Raw genomic sequence first — 10522 nt, forward strand, 5'->3', positions numbered from 1 at the left:
CAGAGTTTTCAGATCTTTTTGTTTCTAATTTAGCCTCACAAAAAAAAGAAAGAATGAATGAAAAAAAAAACCCCACTTTTTTAACACTTTAAAAGTGTTGGTTTTTTTGGTTTTTGTTTTTTGTTTTTTTTGTCTGAAAGGACCGCATACAGTCATACTTAAAATTCCTTAAGGTCAGTGGAGTTTGGGTGTATCCATTTTACTTAGAAGATAAATAATGATCTTCTGGAGGCTTAACAGGCAAGTACAAAGAACGGATTCTCATGGAGCAAAAATGTACAGAGCTATACAGAGCCAGCTTGTCCCTCATTGGGCATTTCTCCTGGCCCCCACCCACCCAAACTCACAGAGACTACCTGCATCATTGATAGGACTTGGCCATTGAGATTCAGAGGCTATTCTCCCTTGACAGCTGGGGTGCAGAGACAGCATGGGAATAAAAAGTAATCCCGCCAAATCAAAAACAGAAAAGTGGGTAGATTCTCTTGTGTAATGTTTCACTCAGTTGAGGCATCCTGGCCCAAGTGGGAGAAAAAAAAAAAAACTATAAAGATGATGCATACCTATTTACATTGTTGTAAGTTCTGAAATAGGCACCAATGACCCAAGCACTAAGATTTTCCAGCTATGAAAATTATAGTTGCTTGAAGCTTCTTATCACAATATTTTTTTATGATGACTAGGGCAAAAACTTATTTGAAGCTTACTCCACCTCATGATTTAATTCTATAGTGCACAGATAATGACAATAAATGATATATTTCATAGACAATACCAAAATAAAATGGTTCAGTGTATAAGCTTCAAGATCATTCTACTCAGCTTTTAATCCTGGTTCTATCACTCATTAGCTTATAAACCTTGGTCTAGTAACATCCTCTCTAAGCTTCGGTCCTTGCATTTAATTAACATCCAACAGATGTTAGCTACATTTATTATTTTGAGTCATTTCTATGTTAGTAAAGAAGCATCTATACCAGCTCTTTTAGTCAGGGAAAGCAATGTTAGCTGGTATAACAAACGACTCCGAAATTTCAGTGAGCTGAACACTACAGCAGTGTTTTCCATTTATGTCACAGGGTGGGATGTGGGGGTAATTCTGCTCACCAGTGTGGGACCCAGACTGTTCCTATCTAGTAGCTTCTCCATAGTCTATGCCTTGGAGTCCATCACTGGATCCTCTGATCTAGCCTGCAGGTAGAGAGCTCGGGTAAGTGCAGGAGATTGGAGTGGGGGGGCATAGGCCCAGAAGTAGCCTGTATTCACTTTCACTACTTCTTAGTGACCAGCATTTAATCATACGGCCCCACCTAGATGTATATATTTAATATTCTCCCTTTATTGTACTCAGAGAAAAATAGAATTTCCTTCCCAGTAAGAAGACAAAATCAAAGTCCCAGAGCAATATTGAGTTCTGTATTTTCTAATAATCCTGCCACTTGTTTCTCCTAGACTTCATATCAGCATCTCTCAGTTTTGTTGAGTGTATTGAAAATGGAAAAGAGTAATGGTGTAAGGGTCATTTATGTAACCTGATAACACCACTATGTTATCATATAAGAACACAGTCTTCTTCACAATTTATGTATATCATAGCTCTCATTTAAAAATAACGTAGAGGGCACCTGGATGGCTCAGTGGATTAAGCCTCTGCCTTCGGCTCAGGTCATGATCCCAGGATGCTGGGATCGAGCCCCACATCGGGCTCTCTGCTCAGCGGAGAGCCTGCTTCCTCCTCTCTCTCTGCCTGCCTCTCTGCCTACATGTGATCTCTCTCTCTGTCCAATAAATTAAAAAACAATCAAACAAAAAAAAAACTTTAAAAAAAAGATCTTGATTGCAAGAGTTTATAAAAATGACCTAGAATTTCATGTATTTTGCAGAAGTTCCTGAGAATCAATTGAATTGGGGTATCATTTTATTTATATTTTCAAAGATTGATTTATTTATTTTAGAGGGAGGGAGATTGAGCATGCCGTGGGCAGGGGCAGAGGGAAAGAGAGAGACTCTTAAGCAGGTTCCACATCCAGCAAGGAGCTAGACGCAGGGCTCAATCTCATGATCCTGAGATCAGGACTTGAACCAAAATTAAGAGTCAGAGCCTCAACCAACTGAGCCACCCAGGCACTCCAGGAGTATGATTGAAAAGAGTAATAAGCTTATACCAACTAACCTTTATAAAACATAAACCCATAAAGAAGAAAATATTATGTGATTTAAATCTAAAGGTGACTTGTGTCTATCAGGCTATTGAAATACACTAGCAATTTCTTCCATGGTGATACCCTATGAGAGTTAACTTAAAAATATGTCAGAAATCGTATTTATTTTATAGAAGCAATGGTTACCAATGGGAGACAATTTTTACACCAAAAAAGAGCATGGGTTGGTTTTTGTAGAAAATTTTACTTCTTGAGTCTAAGAGAACTTGTTTCAATCATTTTCCAGCGTGAAGAATAAGCTACCTATATAACAGTGACAACACGGAATAATGAAATAAAATTGAATGAAGCTTGCTAATATCTTGTGATAAGAAAATACCAGCTAACACATCCTGAGTCTTTACTACATGCCAGATAGTCTTTGAGATCCTGTGAGGTAAGCTCTATTATTATCTTCTTTATACAGATGGGAAAATGGACCAAGAGAAGTTAAGCAAATTTCCTTAAGTTCCTGGTGCTGGTTTGAAATGAAGCTAGAATTTGGGACGCCTGGGTGGCTCAGTTGGTTAAGCAGCTGCCTTTGGCTCAGGTCATGATCTCAGGGTCCTGGGATCGAGTCCCACATCAGGCTGCTTGCTCAGCAGGGAGCCTGCTTCTCCCTCTGCCTCTGCCTGCCATTCCGTCTGCCTGTGCTCGCTCTCCCCCCTCCCCGATAAATAAATGAAATGAAGCTGGAATTTGAATGGGGAATGTTGGCCCAGGGTCCAAGTTGTTAACTGTTATCGGTCCTTAGCAATAGTCAATGCAATGTGTTAAATATTTCTCATGCCATTTCTGTGTTGAAAAATTACCAGTTGGTATTCCAAACCAATACTTGGTCTCTAGTCCTGAACAAAGGAAAAAGAATGATGTGACTAAGCTACCTGTTAACTAGTTATTTCCTGCCCCCGCTCCTCACCAGAAGCACCTCCCTCTAGAAGTGACTGTATGCTCGGAGCGTCAGGCTAACCGAAGGGTGTGGCAAGTTGGCGAGGGCAAAGAGAAACTAATAACCCAATGGGGTCATCTCCCAGATTGGGACTGGCAGGTAATGACAGTACCAAAGGCTCTTCAGAAGTTCATGTTCACATGCATCTTGAAAACAGCATCTCTTCTCCCAGATCCCTGATCCTAATTCCCATTGTAGGGGTGGTGGGGTTGGGGGGGGGGTAATTGGCTTTGACATGGAGTTGCAAAGCAAGCACCCAGGAGCAAGAGCCCCACGTGGCCAGCCTCCTGGAGAGGGCTGTGGCGCAGGGGCTGCTTTACGGAGGATTCTGTCCCTCCTCACCACTCCCGACACCCTCACCCCCAAGAGTAAGCAAAGCTCAAGCTTATAGACTAGCCAGACGGAGGGTGCGCATTCTCCAGTTCTTGCAGTATTGGATAAATGGATAATGGATGGATTGTAGATGAGGATATTCAAACGTTCTCGGTCCTTATTGCTTTTCTCAGTTGGTGCTTGCCATGAAAAGAGTGGAAAGCTCGCTCCTTTTTATTTTTTGCACATTGAAGGGAATTAACCTTTTATGGAGAGGAGATGGATTGGTCTTTTTGAAGTGCTTGCTTTGCTATTCCAGCTCAAAGAAAGAAATCAGTTCCGCATTAAGCCGAGTCTCAAGTTTGGTAGTAGCCTGGGAGCCCAGAGGGACATCATGTTTCCACTTTCTGAATTTAAGACGCACAGCTCCGAGAAAGTCATGGGATATCTCAGGTCTGCTTAGAGCCACTTGCAAATTAGTAGCTATAATTGGATCAGAACTAAGCAGCTGTTGTTTGTTGCCAAACGGGTGCAGCAAGGAAAAGCCCCCTCTTGCCCCCAGTAGGAAAAAATGGCTCAGTCAGACACAGACGAAACACGAGTGAGACAATCTCTCAGGCCATAGAGAGCCTGCAGCTTTTGTTCAACTTTCCGAATTGTTGTACAACGAGAAAACTTAGAAAACTACTTCAGAAATGCACCCAGACTCTCAGAGCGAATGAGGAAAGTCCCCCATCGGTCTTGCCTCCATGGCTGAAAGCTGTGCACACACAAGTTCCACAATGAGACACAAGCTCTTCCTGTTCTCTCTCCCATCCCTGTTTTTCTCCCTTTACAACTCTCAGGTCACCCACCTCACACCCCCCCAATCTGATGTTCCCCTCAGGGCAGCTTCGCAGCTGACATTTGCGCCTGTGCTCACAGCTGCTCCCAGTGGCCTCGGGAGGGCAGAGGCTCGCCACCCTGATCCATGGCCACAGCTCTATCCATAACCCAACTGAGGTATTTCATCTCTGATACAGAACGGGAAGTGATCTAGAGCAAGTCATTTAACGCTCTCCGGGCCTCAGCTTCCTCATCTGTCAAAGGAGAACAATCGGGTAGAAGGGGAAAGCAAACATGGAAAGCTCTGACCAGTTTCCAGGCTTGCTATAGTTCCTCTCCCTTTTGTCTCTCACTGTGGTGATTTACGTCGTGCTCCAGGCACAGTCAAGTTCTTACGTGCTAGGACAGTTACCCAACCCGAAGTGTCCAGAACCATGAAGGACGGCCCCCTCCCCCAGATCGCTCATATTTAAACAAACTTAAATGTTCACCTGCAGCTACATTTCTTACAGTTTTTGATTTCAGCAGTAGAGGAATAAATAACATGAAGGGGGAAAAGGGGTGGATGACATCATTACCCCAAACTTCACCCCCTCAAAGGGTTTTGTTTGTTGTTGACATCTTGGCCAAAGAGCAAATGCTCCTGAGAGCATTGAAGGGAGAACAGGAGGAGGCGGTGGGAAGTGACCCCCTGCTGTTTCCCCCCTTTTCCTTCACGATGGCTCTTGGTCTGTCTTTGGTCCCAGGCTACCTCTGGGACCCCAAGCCAAATCGTATCATTAGAGGTAGAAGAAAACAGTCCATTTCTGTTTCCACTCTAGGTATCAGAGAGGCATATTTTATAGTGGGCTGCAGATGCTAAATTATTTGAATCTTCGTTCAGATGTTCCTAATTTACATTGTCTGTGGCAAATAAAAAGATAAGTACAATCCATATTGCAAATGCATCATACGATGATAAATCTGTAGGCTTCCTTCTCGGGGCCTTCTCCACCTCGTGGAATTTATATTACAGTCATAATAATGTCAGACCTACACTATGAATATCTTCCTGCTAATTATGCCTAGTTTTTAAAACAGTGCCCATTTATGAAGACAGTATTATGGCATTCTTGATTATACCCTAAATAATTCTGTAAACATAAAACATGCTGAATAATATTGGAATTCCACTAAAGAACTACAATAAAAATAGAACTATCACATACATTCCAACATTTTTTTTTTCTTTTTACGAAGAATGCTTTTGATGGGATGCAATGTCCTTTAAAACCCCTGAACTAAAAATATCCATCAATACTAATTTTAACGTCAGTGTAGCCCTAGAAATACAAATTGCAGAATTTAGCTCAAAGAACAGTATCAAAATAATGATTATAATAGTCATAGCACTAATCATAATAAATAATATCGATTGAGTACTGAGCTAATTATGTCCTAAGTACTGAGTGTTTCCATGCTTTGAATATATTGCTTTTTAATCCTTTTTCAATTCTTCATAGTAAGGACTCTTACCCATTTTATGGTTCAGAACACTGAGACTTGGAGACAAGTACTTTGCTGGAGGTCACATTGCTGTGTGACAGAGTATAATTAGCAAGACTTGGCTTTGAGGTCATTAATTAAACTGCTTGCCTCTGATTCCTCAGATTCCAAAAAACCTGGGAGCGGAGATGGTGGAGTATTTCTCTAGCTAGTCTATTAGCCCATCTCATCAACTTTTTCTTTCTTTTTTTTTTTTTTTTTGCATGCATGTAAAAGACCGAGGAAGCAAACTTACACTCTTGGGTCTTGTAGGCAGAATCTCAGTGGCTACAGTAATCATGTCATATAAATGTTCAAGAATCGGGCTCCGAGTCAAGATCAGATGTATCGGTACACAGGACACAATTGGATGACCCGTAAGACTCGGCTGTTGTTTTCCTCCTAATGCCCCTGACAACCCAACCCTGTCTTACTTCTCATCCTGTCGCTATGTTCCCAGCTTCTCCACTGTAGGAGTTTCTCAGAACACTGGCAGCAACCACCGGGTCCCTCCCCATCGCCATCCCACCTTTTAAACATGACCTTATAAAACCAAGGTAATTGATGGAGATGTTCTTCTGACATTTTAAAATTTTGTTTCGATTTCCAAAGCTTGATTTTCATCCATCTTGGTCAAGTTTATCCTTCTGAAGAACATGTCCAGACCAGCAACATGAGACAGAGTCTGGGTGTGGGGGTGGGGATCGTTACTCCTGTTTCTGTGATGGTCACCTCTACCTATGACATGCATGTGAGTTTGGAACAGTGCCATTGTTTGATGGTAAAGTGGAGAGCCAAGTTCTCAGTATTTGAAATAAAAGTATTCAGTTCCATTCAAACAAACGGTCCTAAACATAGTGAACAAAATTAATGATTAAAATACACATGTGCTAGGAGCACTAAAATGTAATTTACTCACTTAGACATTTAAAAAAAAAAAAGACAAAAAAAATTTCCCTATGATATAAATCTTAAAATCAAGTGCAGTAAAAAAAAAAAAAAATCAAAAACACAAACAAAAAAAACTGAAAGGTTAATACATTTATTCCCCTCCCCTCAAATTATCTCAAATCTTAGAACAATTAAGTGACCTGGCCCCTTCTATATAAGGCAATTCAAAGTTGGATAAATAGCCTCTGTGCTACCCCACTCCCCAGGACATCACCACCAATAAAATCTCACACTTAACAAAAAGAAAATGATTCCATGTGCCTTGCGGAAAATTGGAAACATTAGCAGAGATCTGTGCAAATGAATTTTTTCGGATCAATGATAACGTATTAAATAGGACTTGGTCTGAACCGAATATTGTAAAGTTTGGGGTACACTAATTTTTCTCAATACTACAAAGGTTTATATTCTTTGTATCCTTCACAGATTCTTTCTTCCAGGGGATAAATGAAAAAGAAAATCCAGTTCAATTCATTTCCTCCAATATAGCGCACTAGGACTTCCTCATTTAAACCACAGACAATGTCCTCTCCAGTCTCCTCCCCCTCCCCTGAGCCTGAATCGAGGGATACTCTCTCAATGTATGCTCAGCCACCAGCTACCACAAGTCACTTAAGTAAACACAGAGGCACCTTGGTGAAAGCAATTGCATGGTCTGAATACCATCAACTGACACTTCTATTCAGTGACCCTCTCAGGTCTCAGAAATGGTCTTTTCAAATTCCGGGTCTTGAGATATTGATTTCAATCAGCAGCTTTTCCTAAGAGCATCATTTCAAAAATAGCCCTGTCACAATTTCTACGATCTCATCTCAGTTTCATCTGGGCTTTGTATTCCTATTTGAAACCATTCAGTGAAATGACACCAGAGGGCTTTACCGAGGCATTGATTCAACTTCATGCATAGGCAATAGAATTTATCCTTCTGTATATGAGAAAACATTAATATTTAAGTTTGCAAAAGGAGATTTCAGGTTTAAACAGGCCAGCTTCTTTTTTTTCTCTTCTGGTAGAAATCAAAAGCTCGAATTAAACCATTCTCGTTATGAAATTCTCAAGCTTCCTGCTAAACTAGTGACTTAACAAATCAGCATCAATTCTACCCTCTTGGAACATATTAGAGATAAACTGGGGGGGCGGGGGGCGGGGTAGTTAAAAAAAATGTGTGGCAGGTATACACACATGTAAGTAAAATAGAAAATGAAGTGATGAACTATAATTTCAACATAAATGTCTTCCAAATTGCCCTCTGACACCTATCCAATAGTAAGGTCTTCTCAAGTTGTAATTATAAGCTGCCTAACAAATATTTATTTAATGACAGTAATCAAAAGAAGGTTGACATGCAGCATTCCGCTTTGCAGTGAGAATGTGGAGGCTCAGGGTCACCCATAACCATGTCTATTAAAAACTCGTAGATTGTCCTGATAACTCTCCCATGACAGATAAATTCAGATTATTTTTCTATTTCAAAGGGAAGCGAAAAAGAACCAATCTTAATTACTTCCTATGCTCTAAACACTGTAATAAATACTTTATATATGTTCTTTCATTTCATCTTTCCATAGGCCCTCAGAGGAAGTAATGTCACATTTAACAAATGAAGAAACAGGTTGATAGTAAGTGACTCGCTTACAACATTAGAAGCAAACAGGATTGGAATTTGAATCCAGTTCTTCAAAACACAGATGGAGGCATAGTTTTAACATCTATTACATACCAAGTGTTCTGTGAGGTGAGGGGTAGTTCCAGCTGAACAGCATTCGGTTCCTGCCCTCAAAGAGCCCATATTCAAATAAAGACAAACACAAGAAATTAATGACAACTGAATACAGGGAAAAATTCTCTAGTTAAACATTAGCACACTGAATACAGAATATAGTAAAAGAATAACTTGATCAGGTTTTGGCCAGGCAGGCAGGATTTTTTTGACATTAGGAAAGAATGTTTCAAGTTAGGAAATTAAGAAGGAAATGTATATCATCTTGAATGCCAAAATGGCATTTGATAAAACTGAATATCTGTTACTGAGATTTACAAACTTACTAATATAGAAATCAAAAAATAAATAATCCTGAATAAAGGAAAATAGAGATTCTTGTCTACCCAGAAGATCCAAAGGCATCAACTAAAAATTATCAGAAGTATCAAGGGTTAAATAAAATGTAATTAGTATAAGATATACAAAAATTAGGCAGTTTCCTTATACGATATACAAAAATTAGGCAGTTTCCTTATACGCTATCAATACCAAACTAGAAAAAAAAAAAGTTATATAAAAAAGATCCATGTGTTAGTAGATCACAGAATTACTGAGTACCTAAGAATAGAGTCAAGAAATACACAAAGACTATACGAAACTTTATTAAAGGACAAGAATATAGTCTCATATACAAGAGGGGTTAATCCACTTTTACAATGTCTTTGGAGGGCAATGGGTAGTATTTATCAAAATTGAAGATAACCTTTGAGTCAGCAATTTTACCTCTAAGAATCCATTCTACTGAGATTTGGTGACAGATGCAAAAGGATCTATTTGCAGAGATGTTTATTATATATATGTATATAATATAAAATAATAAATAAAAATTGGAAAGAAGTAGATCTCTATCAAAAAAGGGAATAAATAAACCATGGCACATCAATACTATAAAATATTATATATCCATTAAGGAGAATAAAAGAGATATAAGGAAACTGAAATGAAGGATGCCCATAATACATTGCTGAATGAAAAAAAAAGTCACAAAGTTGTACGTATTCTCTTTATGACTGTACACACTTCGGTATTGTATCAATTTTGTAACTGGCCTATTGTTTTCATAATTTAAGAAAGATCCTACAACTCCCAGTATGTTCTATAAATATTGTAACAGAAATATGAACCAGGTGCTGTGTGAGCCCAGAAAGGAAGTGTAAAACTCTCCCAAAGGAGAGTCAGACTTCAGGCATCACATGAGAACTCTGTGCCTTGAAGGGCAAAGAGGAATTTTCCCAATAAAGAATGGCTGTAAAGAAGTCCAGAGAAGAGCCTGTGCCAAGGACGAGGGGAGCAAAAGACAGGACACAGTCCACGAAGTTGGGAAACCCGGTGCAGCAGAACCCTGGGGTGCCTGCCGGGTCAGATGGAGAAACCAAGGAGGTAATGGGTGGCTCCATTGTGAAGAACTCCTGTGACAAAGGGTTTAAATTTCATTCAGATGCAATCGGGACACAAAAGAGTCTTTTAAGCAGGTGAATGGCATAAAATCTGCGGAAAGAAGACCCTGGCAACAGTGAGGGAGATAAGTCCTGGAGAACAGGAGGAGGAAATTAGGTGGAGAAGAAAAGGATTTTGGAAAGAGAGTAAGGAAGTCAGGTTATGGTGGTATTTCACGCAGGGACAGGGTAAGATCTGAGAAAAGTGTTTTTAAAAAAAGGATCTGTGTCGGGGCCCCTGGGTGGCTCAGTGGGTTAAGCCTCTGCCTTCACCTCCGGTCATGATCTCAGGGTCCTGGGATCGAGTCCCGCATCGGGCTCTCTGCTCAGCAGGGAGCCTGCTTCCCTCTCTCTCTCTCTGCCTGCTTCTCTGCCTACTTGTGATCTCTGTCAAATAAATAAATAAAATTAAAAAAAAAAAAGGATCTGTGTCATGTAATATGTAATATGCACCAGAAATACATAAAAGAGACTTAGGGGCAAATTAGGGGAAAAAGTAGATTTGATGGGAGGGGCTTGCAAAGGAAGAGGTGGAACACGGGGGGGGGGGGGGGGGGGGGGG

The sequence above is a fragment of the Mustela nigripes genome, chromosome 5 (genome assembly GCF_022355385.1).
Source record: "Mustela nigripes isolate SB6536 chromosome 5, MUSNIG.SB6536, whole genome shotgun sequence".
Lineage (NCBI taxonomy): Eukaryota > Metazoa > Chordata > Mammalia > Carnivora > Mustelidae > Mustela > Mustela nigripes.